Source organism: Canis aureus, chromosome 1 (assembly GCF_053574225.1).
Source record: "Canis aureus isolate CA01 chromosome 1, VMU_Caureus_v.1.0, whole genome shotgun sequence".
In the NCBI taxonomy this organism is placed as follows: Eukaryota; Metazoa; Chordata; class Mammalia; order Carnivora; family Canidae; genus Canis; species Canis aureus.
Window position 1 is genome coordinate 33,301,867 of NC_135611.1, and position 24,910 is coordinate 33,326,776.

The 24,910-nt window shown below is 33.8% G+C and overlaps 1 pseudogene; it reads right to left on the bottom strand.

Moving 5' to 3' along the window:
* Positions 1-19,951: 19,951 nt before the first annotated feature.
* Positions 19,952-20,484, bottom strand: LOC144282897 (methylsterol monooxygenase 1 pseudogene; annotated as a pseudogene).
* Between the last annotated feature and the right edge of the window lie 4,426 nt (positions 20,485-24,910).

The following is a 24,910-nucleotide window of genomic DNA, read 5'->3' on the forward strand; positions in this document are numbered from 1 at the left end:
GCCCTGGAGTCAGCTCCCACAGTAACTACAGAGCTCTCCGTCTGCAGGGCCTGGAGGCTCCGGGGCGGGGCCGCTGATCTGCTCAGCTGGGGCAGGAGCGTCCTCGCTGTCCTGTACCCTCCCGGCCTCTGCCTGTCCCGGGGGGAGGCCGGATCCTGGGCTGTGTCCCGGCGCCCTGTGCTCCGGGGCCTGCGCTGTTGGAATCGCGCTCCCGGCCGCGCAGCCCCTTCCCCACGGAGCCTCTGCTGGAGCCACCGCCGAGCTGCTCCCGGGTCCAGCCGGGCGGGCGCTGCAGCCCTTTAGGGAGTTGGCCCCGGGCTGTTGTGCGCTCTCCCCGGGCCGCAGGTGTCTGTTACTGTCCCAGGGAACCCGAGGGCATCCCCGCCCTCCTGGGTCCTGCTCCAACTCCCTGCGAGCCCCTTTCCTCCTCAGAAGGTTGGTGCAGCTCCTGCTTCTCCGGGTCGGGGCTCTCCTGTCCTGGGGGCACTCGCCAAGTGGCCTTAGCCCAGGTCCTCACGGGGGCCCCTCCCCCTTGGATGCTTATTTATTTATGTATTTATTTATTTATTTATTTATTTATTTATTTTCCCATCTTCCTACCTTGATAGAAGCGTGAACTCTTCTCACTGTAGCATTCCAGCTGTTCTCTCTTTAAACCTCAGGCCGAATTGGTAGATTTTCAGGATGATTTGAAGGTTATCTAGGTAATTTGCTGGGGACAGGTGACTTGGGGACCCTACTCTTCCGCCGTCTTGCTCTTTGTCATGTTTCTATTAATTATTCTAAAGTAGTTACTCATATTCACTTTTTATTATTAGTCTCTGTTTATAGTTTGATCTCCAGTTTCATTTTTAATAATTGTATTATTTCTGCTTTCTCTCTTTCTTACTTTCTTTTTTTTTAATTTTTTTTTTTTAAATTTATTTATGATAGGCACACACAGAGAGAGAGAGAGAGGCAGAGACACAGGCAGAGGGAGAAGCAGGCTCCATGCACCGGGAGCCCGACGTGGGATTCGATCCCGGGTCTCCAGGATCGCGCCCTGGGCCAAAGGCAGGCGCCAAACCCCTGCGCTACCCAGGGATCCCACTTTCTTACTTTCTTGATCCATCTTACCAGGGTTTTAACAGTAGTATATGCCTTATCGATTCAAACACTGACTTAAACTTTTCTATTATAGCTTTTATTATTTTGTCTTATTAATTGCCTTGCTTTATCCTATTACCTGTTGCAACATTTTTTTTTTTTTTTTGGTGTGGTTTAAATTATAACCTTTTTCTCCAATCTTCTTAAATGTGACATTTACTTCATTTTTTATTCTTTTTTTCCCTTAAATTTAACACCCTTGCCATAAGTATCATTTTCAGTTATTTATTTCCCCTGGATCCTACTATTTAGCTCTATGCCATTTTCATTGTTTTTTTTTTTTTCTCATTAATGCTTATATCTAAGTATTTTTTTTTTAGATTTTTAAAAATTTATTTATTCACAAGAGACACAGAGAGAGCGAGGCAGAGACATAGGCAGAGAGAGATGCAGGCTCCATGCAGGGAGCCCCATGTGGAACTGGATCCTGGGACTCCAGGATTACGCCCTGAGGCAAGTGCTTAAACACTGAGCCATCCAGACATCCCTATATCTAAATATTTTTTAATTCTAACGTTTTTAATTTCCATATTTTTCCTTCTTTGACTCATGCTTTATTCAAGAGGATATCTTTACGTTTTCAGTAATCATCAGTTATTTTTACTTATATTTCAATTATACTGTTGTCAAAAAAAAAGCACTTTTCACAATATGATCCTTTAAAGTTGAAACATGTATTACGGGCTAGCATATGGTAAATTTTCTTAAAAATTTTGTGTGCTCTTGAAGCATGAGAATTTTTGAACTGCTAGATTCCTGAATCCTAAATATAGCTCTTAAGTCAAGCTCATTACTAATGTTATTTAAGGCATCTGTATCCTCAAAAGGCATGATCAACCTGTTACTTGAAAATGATGTTAAAATTTCCCCAAAATTGGTGAATTTCAAAATTCTCAGTAACCATATTCATTTTTGCTTTATATAGATTTAAGGTTATGTTATTTTGTGGTGACAAATTTAGAATTGCTGTTTCTTCCCAATGAATTATATTTTTAATGTATGTAGAGATCTTTATGTTTAGTGATAGTTTGGCCTTGTAGTTTTACCTGATATATATTTTTTAATTTAATGTTATTTTCTACTTAGTAATACTATTATATTTTGATATATTAGGTAAATGTAATCATTTATCCTAATATTTCTGTGTATACTTTTAAGTGTGTTTCAGGGATCCCTGGGTGGCACAGCTTTTTGGCACCTGCCTTTGGCCCAGGGCGCGATCCTGGAGACCCGGGATTGAATCCCATGTCGGACTCCGGGTGCATGGAGCCTGCTTCTCCCTGCCTGTGTCTCTGCCTCTCCCTCTCTCTGTGTGACCATCATGAATAAATAAATAAAATATTAAAAAAAAAACTTTAAGTGTGTTTCATGAGAAGAACAGAGAGAGACTTTTAAAAATTATTTCCAAAAATTTTAAGTGGTGAATTATGTACATTAGCATTTCCTATAATCCTTGATATATTTGAATTTACACTAATATCTTGCTTTGTTCCTGCTATTTACTCTGCCTTTTCCATATTCTTTTCCATATTTCATTTGATTTCTGCCTCATTTTGGATTTATCATCCTTCTTCTTCGAGTGCTCTGGACATTATATATTTCAATTATTTTCATTGTTTCCTCTAATTCTTTAATATACCTATCATTTTAGCAAGTTTATAGTTAATGTATTTCTATACTATTCTCTTGAACAGTACTAGAACATTAGAATTTAATTCCTTTTTATTCTCATGCAAATTGCATAGTACCATAAGCCGCTATTTTAGTTCTACCTTATTTTTACCTGCAAGAATAACCATATCCTTGATGCATTTAGTCATACTAGGTTTAGTTTTACATATATGTTTACAAATTTTTTGTTGTTGTTAACTGATCATGTTACATCCTAGTTCTTCCTCTGGTTTTAATTTCCTCTATCCAAAGTACACAATAGAAGTTCCTACATAAGGGTCTTTTAGTAATAAATCTCTGGGTTTTTTTGTTTGCTTGAAAATGTCTTTGTTTTGGCTGCATTCTTAAATTATTTTATGCATGATTATAAAATTCTGTGTTGACTGATATTTTTGTGTCATCATGTTCAGTATAGGATTTTTTACATTCTGGCTATTACTGTTATTGTTTAAAAGGATTCTGTCAATGTAAAAAAATGTGTGTGTGGGATATTTTTCTGGCCATATTAAAGTATTGTTTTTGTCTTTATGAGTTCTGCAGTTTTTCTAAGATTTGTCAAAATGTAGAAAATCTATTGCTTTAAAAAAGTCCTAAGTATATATACTACATAAATTCAAACACCAGATTTGCATGAAGATATGCTTCTTTTAGCTAAAAATATGAGTTATGAGTATTTTTTACCCCATTCAGAATTCAAGCTATAGCTGATAATTCTTTGTAGTTTTACTTTGGCTTTCTAAAATTTTTCTATTCCCTTATTGAATTAAAGGAATTACATCTTGAACACGCTCTTTTGTATAGAAGACTCAATTATAGAGCTCTAGTCTGACTGGATTCTTTCTATGGACCTTTTAATAGTCAATCTTTACTGTCACCAAGATTCACAAAAGTAGTTAGTGATTACCCACTGTATTTTCTGTTCCTACTTTATTTTTGACCACTAGGGATTTCTTTGTGTGTTTGAAATGTGACTTACTGCATTTTATTAATGATTTCCTGTGGTTCTTTTTTGGGATTTTTTTCAGGTTGCCTATATTGTTATATTGTAGGTAATTGATGTCCTATGCATTTGGTTTTTATTGAGGTAGCTTGGAAGTATCTCAGGGTACATCGTTGGGTACTGAATTTAGTTTTTATAGTACTTTTATACTGTGTCTTTTCCTTCTCTGACACCTCTATGCAATGTCATATCAAGGAAAAAAAGAAAGAAAATGAAAAGAAAAGAAAAACAACCCACAATTGTGTAAGATGCTTTTAGAGTTTCAAAGGAGATGAAATGCTAAGACATGCTTACAGAGAAAACACATTTTGAATACCTAGCATATGGTCACCCACACGATGGGACTTATTAAAAACTACTTAATAATAACAGATAAATCAATTTGTTACTCAGTCAATTAAGTTGGATTTCATATTGTAAGAGATGGATTTATGTTAAGATTTGTATGATGAAGGATATATCATCTGGGAATAAGAAGATATATTCTCAGACTAACATAGTTCTTAAAATATGCACTGACTGATTAAATTTGCTTTAAGATCCAAATTTCATAGCACAATTTTAGATCTAAACAGCACTTGGACTTTCAGAAAAAAACTATAAAAACCTGATATTGTATATAAAAATAAATAGAAATTGAATTTAAAACATATTTAAAGTTCTTCAGTGTTTCTCATGTTTGCTTAGTAACCTTATTTAATTATCTATCATAAACATATTTGGACATGGCAGCTTTTGAATGAAAAGCAAATGATTCAGAAATATATTTTTGTCATTGAAAACATATTTTAGTCATTTTCATGGCTCATTTTATAGAGAATAAAGGAGACATAAAGTTAGCAGGTCTTAGTCATAAGTATGAAAGTAGGCAAAACATTAGCATGAAAAATATTTGTTTAGCATGAATAATATTTTTTAAATAACATTCAGTTTTACAATGAGATCAAAATTATTTTCTTATTTAAAGATTTATTTATTTATTCATGAGAGACACACACACACAGAGAGAGAGAGAGACAGAAACATAGGCAGAGGGAGAAGCAGGCTCCTCAAAAGGATCCCACTGTGGGACAAGATCCCAGATCCTGGGATCACACCTTAAGTCTAAGGCAGATGCTCTACTGCTGAACCATCCAGGCATCCCTCAAAATTATTTTCTACAAATATTTTCGTATACATATAATTAAAACATCATATATCTGATAAATCATATATCATGTGATATATGCCATATTATATTACCATAAAATATAACATTCAGGAGAGACAGTGATAATTTTGAATTTCTACAAATTCTCCCCCCCAAAACTGTGCAACTCAAATAACAAAACCAAATATTCAAAGACAACAACAACAAAACTAGTGTCAAGTTATGAATATTGGGGATAAAAAAAGAGACCAATATAAAAAAGACATCTCTAGGATCTTGCCCTGGGCTGAAGGTGGCAATAAATCACTGAGCCACCTGGGCTGCCCTCTATTTTCTTATTTTTTTTAAATGAAAGCCTAAATCATATACTCACTGTATGATATACTCAATGTATATTGATAGTGTAAATAACACTATTTATGCATGAGAGGGAGAGTATAAAATGAGTCAGGGACAACAGCTAGACTTTTCTGACCGGGCTTTATTTATCTATCCAACAGAATAGATTTTATTTTTTTAGATTTTATATTGGAACATGTAAATATTTTACATAACTGCATTTTTTTCTATTTATTGTACACCTGAAGCTAATATTACTCTATAGGCTAATTATATTTGAATAAAAATACTGAACTACGAATTTAAATCAATTTTGAAAGAAAGACATAAAAGCAAACTGAAATTTGCATTGAGTTGATAGCTTAAACAAGAAGAAAGAAATTATTCCAAGCGACCTGAAAACATAGTAAATTGACTGTAAAATCTAGTAAGGAAATATAAACTAAGAACAAAAAGAACTACAAACAAATCTAGAACTATTTTCAATAAAAGTGTATTTTGGGTCATAATTTTGGTACTATTTTTCATAAACTATTTATTATATTATGTAGCATATATACCAATTAATTATTTAAAGTCATGAAGAACCAAGAACCAAGATTTTTGGGATGCTTGGGTGGTTCAGCAGTTGAGTGTCTGCCTTCAGCTCAGGGCAAGATCCCCAGGGTCCAGGGATGGAGTTTCACAGCGGGCTCCCTGTGGGGAGCCTGCTTCTCCCTCTGCCTGTGTCTCTGCCTCTTCTCTGTATCCCTCATGAATAAATAAATAAAATTAAAAAAAAAAAACACAAGATTTTTAACCAAAGAGGAAAAATGAATACAAGACAAAAGTTAGGTAAAATGTTAAAATTATTATATTTTAGTAAAAAATATCATTATGAAATTTCTCTTACAGAAACATTTCTTACTCTAATGAAAACCAGGAAACAAGAAACAAATCAGTTGCCATCAAGAACCAAGAAAAAAGGCTATGTCTTTATACAACACAGGAACTTGTATTTGTTGGAGATATGGCACATTTCTGAGACAGGATGTGGAGAAAGTAAAACAAGCCACCAAAAACTGCCCCAGTCTTGTCAAAAATACTCAATAATCAACCTGAAGAGGCATGCATTGATAATATGTAGAAAAGTTTTAATTTTAATAAAATTATAACAGTAAAAGCTTGAAAGACATTAAATGTTACAATTTTTAATCCAAAAATTATACTAAAGAACACAAGCAAAAAAGTTTTTTAGATATACTTTGAAGATGTTACAGAGTGACTCATAGTTCTAAAAACTGGTGAGTAAAGGGAAAGAATCAAGTATTTCTTGTCATTCTTTATGAACTGTACCTTGTGGTAACCTATAGATGAGGAGAGCTAGTTTCTCTTCATAAAAGTAATACAGCTAATAAAAAGAGAAATGAGGGAGGCCTGGATGGCTTAATCTGTTAAGCATGGACTCTTGGTTTCTGCCTATGTTATGATCTCATGGGTAGTGAGATTGAGCCCTGCTTGGGCTCTGCATTCAACAGGGAGTGTGCTTGAAGATTCTCTCCCTCTGTTTCTCCTGCCACGTGCTCTCTTTCTCTCTCTCTCTCACTCAAATAAATAAATCTTTTTTAAAAGTGCAATAATAGAACTAGAATATCACCATTTTACAAACACCTAATTTAAAAAAAGCAGCTTTAGCAAGTTTCTCAATAGTTATTATAACCTCACAAAAACAGAACAACTAAATACCATGTGGTTGTTGATAGAAGTATATACTACTATATATAAAGAATCTTTCCCCAAAACTCTACATGGATCATATCAAACCTCTTGAACTATCTCCCAGTGTTCAGGAAATATAGGGACAAAGAAACATTTTTATTTTTGGTTTTGTTTTTGTTTTCCTTTAAGTGCCAGAGGATTCAACCAACAAACAACAAAGTGAGAAATTATAAAACTACTACAGAGTCAATGGCATAATATATTTAAAACAATATTTTGAAAGGAAAAAAGAGACAGTAAGATAAATTACGTGTTTAAAAGAGATTTAAGAGTATGTTTACTAAATGCAATGTTTGGACCTTAATCTATTGAAAAAAATGAAATAATTAGGAAATGTGAATGTTGTCTATTGGAGAATATTAAGGCAGGCATTAGTGGGGTGTTAGAAATGATATGTTAATTGTGGATATCTGTTTTGTAAAGTGAAATTTTATTTAAAAAATCTTATTCTAATGGTTGTGAACTAAATGATCATTATATTTGGCATTTGTTTCAAAATAACAGAAAATACCAGTAACCATGGATAGAGGTATAGGTATCTGAAACAAAGAATGATGGTTATTATAGCTAGATACTGGCTCCAGAGAGTTAATTTAACCATTTATTTACCTATATTTTAAATTGAAAAAGCAAACCTTAAAACTCAGAAGGTTTCATTTCATTTCACATAGAATATGCCACACTTGTCTCCTCTCATTTTCCTGGACTTCACATTTTTTTCCATTGCTTTATTTCTCTAAGTCTAAGAACACTCTGAGAGAAGCCACCTAATTGATGGATGATAAGAACTGATCACATTCAAGAACCAAAATCAGAACTTAATCTTTATTGTCACATCTGTCTGTTGTTCCAATTAATGAGAGCTTGACAAGGATGAAACCATATCTTATTTACTATTATAATATCAAGGAATACCACAGAACCTGGAAATTTTAGGTATTTGATCAGTGTTTTAATTAAAGGAGAAAATTCATTAATGTGTATTCACAATTACTTTCAAAAAGATGTTTTGGCTTATTTATTTAATATACTTGCTATTGTGATTTTAGAATCCTAAATTGACCACTCTAACACATTTACATATTTTTTAGAAGACTGTATTTATTTATTCATGAGAGACCGAGAAACAGGGAGAGAGAGAGAGAGAGAGAGAGAGGCAGAGACACAGGCAGAGGGAGAAGCAGGCTCCTTGTAGAGAACCTGATGTGGGCTCCATCCCAAGACCCCAGGATCACGACCTGAGCCAAAGGCAAACACTCAACCACTGAGCCACCCAGGTGCCCCACATTTACGTATTTTGAAAGATTTAAATCACAGCAGTTCCTGAACTCAAAGTTTGTTGTCCTTTTTTCTTTCAGTAACATTACATTTGTTTTTCGAGAAATTGTTTAACCACCTTAACAATATATGTTGGCCACTACTCCTTTAGTCTTCCAGGAAAAGCTAGAGTCCTCTGGTGATGTTCTTTCTTTCTGATCAGTAAGCTAATAGAATCATTAAATAATTGATGAAATGAGACAATAAGAAACTCAAGAGTTTATTTGCAAACATGGGACTAAGAAATTTAAGGACCACTCATAAGCAGTAAAGATGAATACATTATGATCTCAAAAAGATGTGACTAGGTTTTATTATAACTAAAAAATTGAACTCTAACAAATAGAGAGGGAATGTTTGGAGGGAAAAATATGTTAACAAATCATTAGGAGGTGAGCCATATTCAATTATAAAAATGGATATGTGTCAGTGTGTCTAGAGCATTAAGCAGGTAGGAAAGATCCCTGAGGCAACTGGGTGGCTCAGTTGGTTAAGCATCCCTCTGGTTTGGGCTCAGGTCCTGATCTCACAGTCTTGAAATCCAGCTCCGAGTCAGGCTCTGAGCCCAGCATGGAATCTACTTAAGATTTTCTCCCCGCTGCCTCTGTGCCTCCTGCTCGTGTTCTCTTTGTCAGATAAATAAATAAATCTTTAAGAAAAGAGAAAGTAGAGAGCCCTAAAGAGTCAAAATGGGTAAAAGTAACTATTTAGCAGGTATATCCCCAGAATAAAAACCCAGGCACCATAATTCAATGATAATACTATAGATCCACCAATAAAGTAATAGCATGTGGGCCCGAGAGAGATCTGCTGTTCAGCTGACATAAGGATTTAGATTACTTCTATTTATTCTTTATTGCAGTTAATAAACTGATATTCTTCTGTAATGAATATGTTCTATTTCATGAGCATATAAGGCCCCGTGAAATGAATCACTTCTGATTACCCTGGTAATCATATTTCTGGAACTGCTTTAGTAACTTCATCAAAACTCTTGAATACAGTGAAGTCATGCTGGAGTGGCCAGTATTTAATCAATAGGCACAGGAGCCATATCCCTTAGTTTCAAATCCTGCCTCTATGGCTTACTAGCTGTGTAGCTTTGTTTAATAACCTCTCCATGTCTTATTTTAGCCATTTATAAGTTGGACTAACTATAGAATTCCATAAAATTGTCAGTTATTATTTTTTCCCTTTTACTTTCCATTCATGATGCATTTAAGCTGCACCAAAAAATAAATTAAAAATAAATTTAAAAATTAAGTATATATTCAGCAAATAAATTATTTCCTCAAATAAATCTATATCATTCATTACTGTCAACAATAATATGCATATTCAAAATATATTTTTCAAGAAATATTTTTAATGTTTGAAAAGATCCAAAATATTTCTAAAAAATCTTGGGAAATTAGCTGTTCAACACGCTGTCTCTAAAAATAAAAATTTTAACGGAATTTTAAGGAAAATAAATTTTAAAGGAAATTTTATTTTCAGGGCAATTTTGTTTCATAAGATCTGTTAGTTAGTGCTTATTGTACACATCTATTAGAAACTTCTTAGGTTAGATATCATTAATATTGTCCTCACTTTGCAAATAGAAAACAGACTTTGAGAGGTGACTGGCTTAAGGCTGGGCAGTTTAGTAAATGTTCATGTATTTAGGATGCAGGCTTGGTACTTAGCAGTGGTGAGTGCTTGCCTATCAAGTTGTCCACAACATAATACAAAGCAATTTCAGAAGGAAAAGTACTGAGTTATAAAAATGCACAGCCATGCACATTACAGTACTATTTGTTTAGGGGCTTGTTGTATACTTAATGCTGTTCCTCTAAATTCATATCTTGAAGCTGTAACTCCCAATGTGACTATATTTAGAAATAGGGCCTTTAGGGAATAATTAAGATTGAATGAGGTCATAAGCTTGTACCCTGATCTCATAGGAATAGTATCCTTTACAAGAAGAGATGCCAGAGGTAGATCTTTCCTTCACCACCCTTCTTCCAGCTCTGCCATCATGTGACACAGCAGCATGAAGATATCCTTCTCTGCAAGCCATGAAGCAAACCACACCAGAATGTGTTGCTCTGAGACCTTGATCTTGAATTTCTAGTCTCCAGAACTATAAGAAAATAAATTTCTGTTGTTTAAGCCACAGTGTCTGTGGTATTTTGTTAGGACAGCCTGGGCTAATTCAGTTTTGTTCTCATTCTCAAAAGTATCAATAGATTTTGATCAAACATAATGAAAAAGACTTGAAAATTTCATATAGACCAAGTGTTTTCTTCTGTTTTCTGTTTTATGCTAATTTTTTAAATCTTGCATCTCCTTTCTTATGTTCCCTTGGACTTGGATTATTAATTCCTGGATACAGTTTAACACAGGATATTTCACCAGTCCAGGATTGGTCATTTTTCCAACCTTGAATTTCCTAGCAACTATGGCTATCCTCTTCTTAAATTTTAGTTCCTTAGAAAAGCCTTCTGTTTTTATCATTTGGACATAGTGGCTGGTGATAATAGACAGGCTATGATTTTTTGTCTTTCCTCTGAACTAGAATTCAAATGAAGGATATGCTAAACACAGCTGTTGCTGTGTATAATGACATTCAGTATGTGGATGCTGCATCCAGATTCCATTTTAGGGCAGCCATCTGTCCTTTAGTGGGCAAAATAATGGAAGATTTATACCTTCATAAAACCACACACATAAGTGCAACCTATATTCCTTCATGTGCCCTCCATGCAGTTCCACATTCACTACTAAATTTTCCTGAAGCTTTTTTCTATCTTTCAGACTATTTGGCAGTGAGATTCTGAACCTGTTAATCCTGAACATGAGGGCTTTAGCATAATATATTTTGAACCCAGTATGGTTTTCAGTAATTCTTCATAGATTGGCATGAATGTCAAGAAATTTAAAATATTAAGAAACATTTTTTATTTTTCTAGGCCTGTAAAAACTAATATTTGTTTAGCACTACAGAACTTATAAAACCTTTCCCCTTCTTTTTCAATATCCAGAACATGTGGGTTTGCTCTAATTCACACAATTCATTAGCAAAGAAACCAGAACTCACATGTTTTTCCTTCAAATACCTTGCCCTTTCACATACTCCTTATGATTACCTATTTATCTATGCACTAAATTATTTCATATTAGTTTACTTAATTATAGTTATCAATGAGAATTTTTTTTAACAATTATTATGTGCCAGGAACTTTACTTATTGCTTTAAGTAAATAATTTCAGTCAACTTGATATAGACACCATTTGTTCAAAATATCTAATAAAAGGACTTAGAAAAAGCAACTGTCTACATACAGAAACAAACACACATCTTCCCTAAAGTACAAACAAAAAGAAAGCTTTCTTTTTGTAGTGGCACCTATTAACCCTGCCTGACCCCCAAGTTGTTAACCTCTCTTTTCCTGATTGAAATTAGGTAGGGTTTCCCATATTGAAAAATGTTATAATCTCACAAGCCTTGTCTGTTTATTAATTAGTTGATACATATTGTTCTAAGATTCTGTCCTATGCTTTTAACCTCTATTAACTCTAACAGGGACACCTGAGTGGCTCAATGGTTGAGCATCTGCCTTTGGCTCAGGATGTGATCCCGGTCCCAGGATCGAGTCCCACATCGAGCTCCTTGTGAGAAGCCTGCTTCTCCCTCTTCCTGTGCTTCTGCCTCTCCCTGTGTGTCTCTCATGAATAAATAAAATCTTAAAAAAAACTCTAATAAAATTTGACTTTCATATTTGACGTCCGTAAATTTAAAATGTAAAGAAGTACAGTTATTATATGGGAAACAAGTTTCCTGTCTTCCATACGATAATACATTTCAGTTAACCACTTACTCAGAAATTTATTATTGAATACCTATCATGTGCTAAGCATTGGTGAGGGCACCAGAATCAAAGCAGAAAAAAAAACAATACATATACCCCCTTTTCTTGTGGAGCATATACCCTAATGGAGGCATCTACCCTCTTTATGCATTTCTATTGCCTTCGTATGAAAAGTTTTGATGTCCTGCTGTCAGTGTTCTGGAGACTGATTTTAGGCATTTATAAGTATGTGTATGCTGTAATCTTGCTATTCAAACTGTGGCCTACATACCCAGAGTCTTGGTATCATTGGAGGAGAAATTCCAAAGCCCAAGGTCATTTGAAATTACACTGAAGTTTAGCAAATGCTGCTTTACATGTATTCAATAGAAATGGTTTTCACCTGAGGTATATGTTCCTCTCAGTGATCTTCTACTCCTTTGTGCTTCAAAAGCACCAAAATTTTCCTATAAATGCATGTCCCTTCCATCTTCACCTTGTCTACAATGTATGTGAAGTCAGAATTCCTTTAACAAATACCAAAAGCTAGCAATCAATAATTATCTAACGAATGAATGCTCAAACACATATTTAAAAATAAATATTAAACTAACTTAATTTTAACATTTCTGAATTACATGGTATATTGAAATGGGGAACAATATACTCTGTCCATAAAAATGTCTATACACCAGTGGAGCCTGAAATATAATGTCTTTTGAAGATGAGAAAAAGCTTTCCATATATATATATATATATCTTATATATATGTGTATGTGTGTGTATGCATATACATGTCTATATGAATTTCTTGACATTGTTGAAAAAGGCCAGACTTTTTCAAACCTAATATATCACTACTTCTGCAGAAATTGACATAAGCAAAAGAAATATATTAATGACTTGCCTTACCTTTCACACTCTACATACCAAGCAAACAAACATTGCACACACTTGCACTAACAGCTTTGCATCTATTTTTAGGACAAGCAGCTACATCTTTCTCTCCATACTGCAGGGAGGCTAAACATTTGTGGGAAGGTGTAGTGCATTAATTCTGCTTAATACTCAAGGGCTCACATAGATAATTGTCAGTATATATTGAGAAGGCAGGCTAGTAGATTTTTTTTTCTTCAAAGCACAACAAATAACTCAAGTTTAATTGTGCATTTCTCACATACTATTGCATGACATAGTTTGGAAAAATACATTGTGAAAATGGCCAATTTCTGAATGTTGTTTTCTTTCCTATCACATTTTTCCTCAATAATATTGTAATCAATAACCCCAAAATGAAAAAAAAAAAAGGATGTGTAACAAAATACATAGGCAATATACACTCTGTATGATTCTGCATTCACTTCCAATACTTGATTTTATATATTAAGTAGGTATGTCTGAAGCATTGCCTCTATGATGATGTATTTCATGATTTCTACAGCATAATTCTGGAAAACTTCTTTTAAGTGTGAAATTTAGTTTTTACCTTTTATTTTGAAATAAATTTAGAATTAGAGAAGATAGCAAAGATTGTAAAGATAGTCCCGCATATCCTTCACTCAGTCCCACATTAGCTACCTCTAAAGCTAACATTTTATCTAACCATGGTATGATAGTCAAAACTAAGTAACATTGATATAATACTACTACCTACAGACATCCAGATTTTCCCAGTGTTTCCACTTATATATCTTCTATTTCAATGTTTCAAGACCAAATCTAGGATATCACATTGCATATAGGCATTATGTTTTATTTCCTCAAATCTGTGCCAATTTGTCCATCTTTATTTTTTATGACCTGACATTTTTGAAAGTTTGCTGAAGTGGTTTAATAGATGCCCTTAGATCTGCTTTTTTCTGATGTTTTCTCACGATTAGACTGAAGATATGGATTTTTGAGGAAGCATAGTATGGAGGTGATGTGCCCCTCTGATCATGTTGCATCAGGAAATACATGAGGTCATTATTTTTACTACTGGTGTCTGTTAGGTTTCTTTTCCTCAATGTAAAATTTTGTTTTTATTTCTCCTTCTTCCTCTTCTCCTTCTCCTTCTTCTTCTTTCTTCTTCTTCACTTGTTGTACTCTAGTAGAAGCAAGTAGCTAAGTGCATTCCACACTCAAGGGGAGGAAATTAAACTCATCTCTCAGAGAGGAGTCTCAATGAATTTGTGGACATGTTCAAACCACCACAGTAACTAATACATAGTTTGGAAGATATGTTTTGAGGGTAGGCTATGCAATTTTCTTATTTTTCCTTAAGTTTCTCCTACCACATTAGTATTCTTCAATGTATCCTGCCTGCAGCAATCATGCAGTGTTCTAATGATGATTTTCTGATTTCCTTCATTTCTTCTTCATGTATTATTTGGAATTCTTCTGTAATATCTGGTAGCCTTTTTTTCTCCACTTAATTATTTATTGGATTATTTATTTAAATCACTACAGATTCAAGGATAATTTTATTCTTTGAGTTACAATCAAAGACTATCACCATTTATATTAGGGATAAAATTGTGTCAGTTGTAACAACTAGAGGCTTTTTCCTGATGGTTCTTGTGTCATCTTCTCCTCCTTCGTCTCTTCCTCTTTCATTGTCTTTTGCTTATTATTATTATTTTTGCTACTACTGTTTTTATTTATAACATTATCTTGAATTCTGGCTCTACAAGTTATCCTTAAATCATCTTACATTTTTTTTCTGCCACAGCAATTTCTCCAAAAAGTCTTGGTTCCTTTAACTAGAGAATTAAAAAACAAAATATGGATGCTAAGCATTCTTCTTTGTTAGGACAGAGACTGGTTCCAACCTCCCATGGCATACAGGATTAGGAAAGGTATGTATGTATAATACACCATATATATGCACATCTCTGTTCATCCCTGTACCATCCATATGTATATTTATAAATAATAATGAGTATGTGCTCCTACTGGTATATCCCACATTCTATCATTTTTCCCTTTTCTTATTTACAACTGCTTTCTCTTACAGTAAGAAATTTGGCTTAAATTATACATATATTTATTTGTTCAAAGATAATACACATGCATAGTAGTTTCAGAATTGCTAGGTCCTTTAAGGTCCTTTAAGCTTTATACTATATATGGGTACACTCTTTTTTTTTCTTTAGTCTTGTAGTATCTAGTCTAAACGTTTTATGAGTCACTTCAGGAAGCTCTGCTATTCCTCACTAGTCATTGTAATTATGGCATATATTAGTAATGTACTTAGCTGCCTTTGCTCCAATCTACGCTTCATAATGGGGTCTGTGCCTCATTCTGTCATTCTAGTTGATTTGAAATTTCTGGCTTTAAAAATTTGGGGATTTAAATTTGGTTGAATTTGAATTTTTTCCCCAAAATTGCATCCAATAAAATTCACTCTTTGTGGTGCGTTTGAAAAAAAACATTGAACAATGCTTCTATCACTGCAATACCACACAGAATAATTCCATCATCCCTCAAATTCCCTTTTGCTGCTTCTCTGTAGTCAACTCATCCCTTCAGTCCTGGTCCTGAAAATTATTTATGTGTTTTCTGTCCCTATAGTTTTCTTTTTCCAGAATGTTCTATAATTGAAATCATAGATTATAATAAGGTCTTGTTCCTCACACTTAGTAAAATGCTTTGAAATTTTTCCATAGTTTCTTCTTTTTTTTTTTGTAAATACATAGTTACTTATTTTTTAGTGCAGAATAATAGTATACTTGTATACTTGTATGGATGTATATCTAAGTATGTTTATCACTCATCTGTAGAAAGACATTGGGTTGTTCGCACACTTTTTTTCCAACTATGAATTAAACTGCTGCAAACATTAGCATACAGACTTTCGGGTAAATATAAGTTTTCAATTCACTTGGATAAATATGTAGGGGTGGAATTACTAAGTCTAATGGTAAATGTATGTTCAACTTTATAAAAAAGCAACTGCCAAACCACATTCCAAGATGGTTGTACCATTTTTACCTTCCTTCCAGCAATATCTGAGTTCTGGTTTCTCAGTATCATCTAGAGTTCTTGTTATTTCCAGACTTGTTTTGTCTTGTTTTGCTTTTAGCCATTGTAGCATATGTACAGTGTTATCCCATTATGATTTTCATTTGCATTTTCATAAAGATTAATGATGTTATTCATCCTTTCATAAACTGATTTATCCATATATAGTGTTTTCCAAAGTGTCTTTTCAGACCTCTGCATACATATTATTAGGCTGGTATTATTTTTGAAAGTGATTTTTAACAATTCTTTTTTATTCTAGATAGAATTTCTAATCACACATAAGTGTTGCAATACTTCATCCCAGGCATTGGATTGTATTTTCATTCTCTTAACAGTATCTTTCACAGAGCCAAAGTTTTTAATATTTATAAATTCTGATTTATCATTTTTCTTTTAAAGATCCTTCTTTTATATCCTAAAATATCTTTGCCAAATGCAAGGCCATGCAGATTTCTTCCTATCTTCAAAAGCTTTATAGTTTTACATTTTATGTTTAGATCTATGATCCATCTGGAATTAATTTTGTATAAGATGTGAGATATGTGTTAAATTTTTTTTCCACTGAATTGTCTGTATAACTTCTCAAAAAACCTTCTCAAGAGTTATTTTTTTGTGTGTCTATTCCTGGGCTCTATCTCTATTAACCAAAGTGCCTATCCTTTTGACAATAGCAAACCTCCATGATTACTGTCACTTTATAGTAAGTCTTGAAATCAGGTATTATCAAATTTCCAATTTTGTTGTTTTTTAAATTTTTGTAGTGTTTAGCTGTGCTTTTCCAAATCAATTTTTATTGCCAAGATATTGATTAGAATTGCATTGAATTGCATTGAGTCTATATGTTGAGAACTGCCATTTTCATGTCACTGAATTCTCTAATCCACAAATAATGTATATCTCCTTTTCATCAGTGTTTAATAAATTACTTAACACAGATACTGTACTTTTAATTAAATGTATAAATATTTCTTTTTTTTTTAATTTTATTTATTTATGATAGTCACAGAGAGAGATAGAGGCAGAGACACAGGCAGAGGGAGAAGCAGGCTCCATGTACCGGGTGCCCGATGCTGGATTCGATCCCGGGTCTCCAGGATCGCACCCTGGGCCAAAGGCAGGCGCCAAACCGCTGCGCCACCCAGGGATCCCTGTATAAATATTTCTTTTCAGTGTTATTCTAAAAGGTATTTTGATTTCAAATATCAAATCAAGGTACTTTGATTATTCTTTGCTGATATATATTATAAACATTTATAATGAATTTATAAAATATAACCTAAATGTGTATTCCTTTTTCTTTTTTTTTTTTTTTTCTTTTTTTTATTTATGATAGTCACACAGAGAGAGAGAGAGGCAGAGACACAGGCAGAGGGAGAAGCAGGTTCCATGCACCGGGAGCCTGACATGGGATTCGATCCTGGGTCTCCAGGATCGTGCCCTGGGTCAAAGGTAGGCGCTAAACCGCTGCGCCACCCAGGGATCCCTGTATTCCTTTTTCTTACCTTATTGCATTTGCTAGAACTTCCAGTACAACCTTAATAGGAGTACTGACAGGATTTTTCCTGTTCTTAAATTTGGGTTGAGAGATATATGTCTAACTATTAAATATGATTTTCACCTAGATTTTTCTAAAGATGCCCTTTAGTAGATTAAGAAAGCTCTCTTTGGAGCCCGGTAGCTCAGCGGTTAAGCTCCGCCTTCAGTCCAGGGCGTGATCCTGGAGACTGAGGATCAAGTCTCAAGTCAGGCTCCCTGCATGGAGCTTGCTTTTCCCTCTGCCTGTGTCTTTGCCTCTCGCTCTGTGTGTCTCTCATGAATAAATAAATAATTTTTTTTTTTTAAAGAAAGCTCTCTTGTATTTTATTCGTTGATAGTTTTATTATAAATGTTGAGCTTGGTCAAGTATCTATTACATCTACTGAGAGAAACATTGTCTGTCTTTACTAATCTATTAACATGATGAATTAAATTAATGATTTTTAAATATTGAAGCAACTTTGCATTACTAGGATAAATCTATTTGATCATTATCTTGTCAAAGACACTTTTTGGATTAACTTTTCTAAAATTTTGTTGAGAATTTTTGTGTCTATTGTCACTTATGCATATTAGAATGTAATTTTCTGTATTTGAAATGTTCCCTTTTGGTTTTGATAATTCTGGCCTGATAAAATGAGTAGGGAAGTAGTACCCCTTCTCTTTTTTTTTTTTTGTTTTTTTTTTTATTTTATGATAGTCACACACAGAGAGAGAGAGAGAGAGAGAGAGAGAGAGAGGCAGAGACACGGCAGAGGGAGAAGCAGGCTCCATGCACCGGGAGCCCGACGTGGGATTCGATCCCGGGTCTCCAGGATCGCGCCCTGGGCCAAAGGCAGGTGCCAAACCGCTGCGCCACCCAGGGATCCCTACCCCTTCTCTTCTATTTCTGGTAGTATTTGTGTAAAACTGGTATTATTCTTCCATATACGTTTGGTAGAATTTTACTAATAAAAGCATCTGAGTGTGTGATTTTTTTTCTTTTGGAAGGTTTTAATGATTAATTTATTTTCTATAATATATATATAGGACTATTCAAGTAACTTATTTTACCTTCAGTGAGTTTTGGTAGTTTGACTCTCAAAAATTTTTCATTTAATCTAAATTGTCAAATTTAAGGACATAGTGTTGTTCCTATTTCCTATGTCATCAATAAATTACACCATTTTTAAATTCATGATATTATGCCTTCTCTCTTTTTCATTTGGTTAAACAGAATAGAGGTTTATCAATTTTATTGATTTTTTTAGAACCTTTGGTTTCATTGATTTTTTTCAGACCAAAAAAAAAAAAATCACATTTATTTCAATAGTTCAAAGTGCAAATACAGCAAGTCAGTTCACAATGTTTCAAGGTACAGTTTTAAGTATCATGAAAACTTGATATACAAAATGAAAGGGTAAATAACAGAAATAAAGCTCAATTTAAAAAAAAAATCAAGTAATCCGAAAACCTTTAGACTAAAATATTCCATTTACGACAATTCGGAAACGCCTTAATTTTTAGATACCCATAGCACATTGCCATCCAAAAGGGTTTCTCAAAGGAGAAAAACCCCAAACCAGTCAGCTCAGGACAACAGTGGAAGTTCTTGGGGCAGGCTATTCCGATTTGGCGGCCTCACTTTGTCGATCGATATGGTTCAACCCATGATACTTGGATGTTTAGGCAAATTCTAGAAATTGTTTAAAGTTCAATTTGAGGCCAACACCCTGATAAGAGATACTGAAATGGCCACTATATATTTACAAGATTTTAAAGACCCATCTTAGCTTCAGGCCTCTGGTGTTACTGGGGGAAAGACAGACTGATACTTCTTCCATTACTTAAAACCTTTCTGTAAGGTTAGCAACATGGCCTTTACAACCTCCTCACGAAAATCATACTTCACTATATATTTACTTATTTCTACACATACAGAACTTTTATGTAAAGTAGAAAAAGTTCCCACTAGGAAGATATTTAAAGGTTGTTAATGTTCTTTGTATCACTTAGCAGCCAAGACACATGTTTATTTCTGCTCCGCAGAAGCAATGTTAGCTATTCACTTCAATTCAGGAAAGGTGTGTGCTTTCAGGATGGTTGAGATGAGATATTTATTGCATCTTTTTCTCAATCTTTTTCATATTTTCATTATATGCAGTAAACTGAGAGTCTGTTCCGAAACAGACTGTTTATATAAACAAACTGTTTATATATTTATATTCTTTTGTGATGTAAGAGCCTATGCAGGAAATAGTGCCAGGTATCCTCAATCACTGCACAGCCAAAGCATCTTGCCAAAAGCATATACCACCTTGGCATTCTTTCCCAATCATAAGGTATATTAAAATACTCTGTAAATTAATAAGTTCCACAGATCAAAGTAAGCTGGATACAAAAGTGATTAAAGAGAAGTACTTTAAAACATTTCCATTGGTTTTCTCATGTTTCTTGTTTATCCTTTTGAATTTTGTACTTTTTCATTAAAGGTATAAATTGACACAAAAATCCAGGTAAAGAGAACAAGAAATAAAGAACTTCGTGAACTATCAAGGATCCCCATGTTGCAATCTGGAACTTTGTATAATTATTCAACATATAGTTCCAAGCATTTTAAAATGGTTCTTGTAGAGGGTTCTCAGGTAAAAGTGAATCCACATACTCCACAGCCAAGGATGCTGAACTAAAGATGCTGATACTTTCATTTGTTGCCATTTTTCAAATCTCTGCAGAAAGCCTTAGAATTCTGGCCAAGCAGTGGGAACGTGAGCCTGGTTTCATTGATTTTCTCTATTATTTACATGTTATAATTTTTTGTTTGCTTTTAGAGTTAAATGGTGTTTCTCTAGTTTCTAGAAAATTTGTATTCTTGATTTTAGATGTTCTTCTTTAATATATGCATTTAATGGCATAAATTTCCCTCTAAAGACTGCTTTTGATGTGTCTTACACATTGCAATAAGTTGTATTTCCTTTTTGTATAACTCAAAAATTTCCAGTTTCTCTTGAGACCTCCTTTTTGATTCATGTGTTATTAGGAATGTTTTGTTTAATCACCAAATATTTGGGACTTTTCTATATATTTTCTAATGTTATATATTTTAATTCTGTTATGGTTTGTGAACATTTTTTCGTGTAATCTTCATTGCTTTAAATTTGTTAAAGTTCACTTTAGTTCCTATAATGTGATCTGTCCTTAGGAATGCTCCATAGGAACTTTAGAAGAATGTATATTCTGTTGTGGATGGTTGGAGTATTTAGAAACATTAATTATGTCATGACAGTTAATAGTACTATTGAGGTCATCATATCCTTGCTAAATTTATGCCTGATTCTGCAATTACTGAGACAGAAGTGTTGAATATTCTACATAAAAATACAAATATCCCTATTTTTAATCTGGGTTCTATTTTGCTTTATATTTTTTGGAATTCTATTAAAAAGATTATTATGTGTTATTAGATAATTGGTCTCTTTATCATGAGCTAATGTTTCTCTGGACCCCTGATAATATTCTCTGTTCTGGTGTCCACTTTGATTTTACCATTTAAATATTCTCTTGCTTAGTTTTGCATTTTTAACTACTCATCATTTTTTTTAAGGTTTTATTTATTTATTCATGAGAGACACACAGAAAGAGGCAGAGACACAGGCAGAGGGAGAAGCAGGCTCCATGCAGGGAGCTCGATGTGGGATTCGATCCCGGGATTCTGGGATCACGCCCTGGGCTGAAGGCAGGCAGTAAACCACTGAGCCACCCAGGGATACCCTCATTTTAATTTTAACATTTTTGTGTACTTACAGTTAATGATTTTCTTGCAGAAAGCATATATTAGTGACATACATTTTTATGCCATTTGACATTCTTTTTATTTTAACTGATATGTTGTTTTTGCTTTTGTTTTAAATATTTTATTTATTCATGAGAGACAACGAGAGAGAAGCAGAGACATAGGCAGAGGGATAAGCAGGCTCCCTGAGGGGAGCCTGATGTAGGACTCCATCCCAGGACCCCAGGATCAGAACCTAAGCAGAAGGCAGACACTCAATCACTGAACCACTCAGGTGTCCCTGGTTTTTGGCTTTTGTTTGTTTGTTTTTATTTAAATTCGATTTGCCAATATATAAATAATATGCAGTGCTCATCACATTATGTGCCCTCTTAATTGGTATGTTTAGAACATTCACATTTAAAGTGAATTTTGATAAAATTGGATAAAAACATACTGACTTAGTAGCTATTTTTTTTTTATTAATTCCTTTGTTCTTTGTTTCTTTTTCCTCTTTTCATGAATTGAGGATTTTTTTAAATTCCAGTTTATTTATCTCTCTTGGCTTACATCTCTTTTATGCTAATTTAGTGCTTTCTTTAGGGTTTACAATATACATTTTTAATTAATCTGAGTCTATATATAAGTTGTACTATTTTATGTGTAATGTAAGAACATTACACTAGTATATTCTCAATTGCTTCCTACTACATGTTGTGGAATTGTCATATTCCAATTTTACTTGTGCTATATAAATAGAATGCATCACTTGCTTTTACTTGTCTGAGAAAATCTTTTCTATTTAAAAAAAAATTACATTCTTGCTAAATGTGGAACTCAGGTCTGTGTGTGTGTGTGTGTGAGTGTGTGTGTGTATTTGCATTTAAGAAAACATTCCATTTTCTTCTTGCTTGCATAGGTTCTGAGGAGAAATCAGCTATAACTTTTAACCCATTCTTGTCTAGGTAGCATTTTTTTCCTGCCTCTCTACAAAGATGTGCTCTTTGGTTTTTGTTTTTGACAGTATAAAATGACATATTTAGGTGAATTTTTTGGGAAGTTGTTTTATTTTTATTCTGTTGGTGTTTTAAGCTATTGGATTTGCAGTATAGTATCTGAAACTGATTTTACAAAATTCTCATGTAGCAAAATTTCTACAACCTTTTTCATCTTTCTTCTCTCTCTGGGATTCTACTATGTGCATGTTAAGCTATATGATATTGTGCCACAACTCTTGCATGCTTTTTTTTTTTCTTTTTCCTTCTCTTTTTTCACGTGTTTGATTTTGAGTAATTTCTATTGAACTATCTTTATTTTCACTGACTCTTCTTTTGGCTGTGCTGAGTTTACCAAAAAGCTTCCTGAAGCAGTTCTTTATCCCCGTTATTATGTTTTGCTTCCAGAATTACTATTCGGTTCTTTCTTATAGTCATCACATTTCTGAATCTATCTCTCTGGTATTTCAAATTGTGTATCTTTGCTATTAGTACCTTGAACATATTAATGACAATTACTTTACATTCTCTAATTGGTCCAACTTCTGTGTCATATCTAGATTCTATGATGATTTATTTCACTCTTCAGTATCATTTCTTACCTTTTAATATATTTCTTACTGTGTCTTGACATCCAGATCTTATTTAGCACATTCAAAAGTAAAGATTTTATGCTTCAAATATAACTCTCCTCCCACTAAGCCTTTATAGTATTTTGTGTTATTCTTTCTGGAGTCAAGCTGGGGTTGACATTTGCTCCTGCTATGGTTACTCTGAATGTATTATAGACTTCATATTTTCCTAGTAGTCCTTCTCTTTATGCTGTGGACTGATTTTCAGAAGGTTACTTTCTGAATTCCTCCTCCTCTTTGAGTCTTTTTTGTGGTGCCCCTAAGAGAATACATCTCTTGTAACTCTCAAAGGTTTAGTCCCTTGCTGTTTTACACAACACTTGATAGCCTGGAGATAAAAATAGAAGAAGGGGTCATTCTCTAATGTTTTGATTAAGCCTTATTCCTAGGCATGTGCATTATTCCTGACTCTCAATGGTGGAGTCTCTATTAGTGCATCTGCTTCTCCTCCAATTGTGGTGCTCATACTAAGATGTATGTTTGCTTCCCTACAGGGGCAGTGCATTTTTTACCACAGGTAAAGCCAGTTTTTCATTATTCTGACCCTTGTAGATTAACATATTTGTTTTGTGGTGGAGAGAGAGAATATGGAGTTTCTGTAGTCATTGCTATTCTCCTCTAGCCATCACCACAAGAAAGCTTTGATAAAACTCAACCTGACCACCTTGTGAGTGCCTGGTGGGATTAGTGGAGAATAAATTTGTAAGATGGTGAAAAAACTCTTATATCAGGATTCACACTCTCACACTAGCCCTCTATGGTGGGCTAAATAATGGCTTATAAAGATGCTCATGAACTAATGGCTAAAACTAAATATGTTGATTATATAGCAAAGGATTTTTTTTTATATAAATTAAGAAACTTGAGCTAGGAAAATTATCCTGAATTGTTCAGGTGGGCCCAATGTAATTACAAAGATTGTTACAAAAGAGAGAAGAGATGGTCAAAGTTAGGAGTAGGATGTGATGAAAAAAGTGGAGGTTAGAGTTATAAACTTTGAAGATTGGAAAGGTATCATGAGTCAAGGCATGCAGGAAAAGGCAAGGAACCTTAGTTCTCCTCTAGATATTGCAGAAGGAATGCACCTTTGCTGACATCTTGATTTTGGCCAGTTGGAGTCATTTTGGACTTCTGATCTCCCAAATATAATTTTAGCCGTTAAATAAATTTTTCATCAGCAGTAGAAAATTAATATACCTACTCTCATATTTGGCAGTTTGTTATTTTTTAAGTCATTGTCTTTTCAGCTTATATGGTGTTTATCCAAGGTAAGTAAATACTTTAATTTTTGAGTCCTAGCAGCTATCTTTCTCTGTTTTTGATTTACTTAATTGCCTTTAATGATCAGTTTTCTGTGTCCAAGAAAGTAATTATTTAGAATTTTCTCCTGCTTTTACTTTAAGATAGACATGGTGCTTCTTTTAGCCATCTACATTCAAAGTTGAAGTGAGAAATCTGAAAAATCACTTTTTAGCAATATTATCTAGTGATAGATTGAGATTAAATCCCTCTTTTAATTTTATTTAGTATGGAAACAGAAAATGCAGATAAATTTAAGAAATTATATAACTTGACAATTCCAGTTGTCAATTCCACATATAATATGTGGTTTATTTCAAAATTAATTAGGAATATACAAACCTTTTCTTTCTTTTGTGAAGGGTGTAAAAAATATGTAACTTTATAAAATGTGTTTTTGAATGATAAAATTCAGTATGTTTATGTGTTCATGAAGTAATTATGAGCTTTTGTACTTATCCCTGAGATATCTGAAACAATC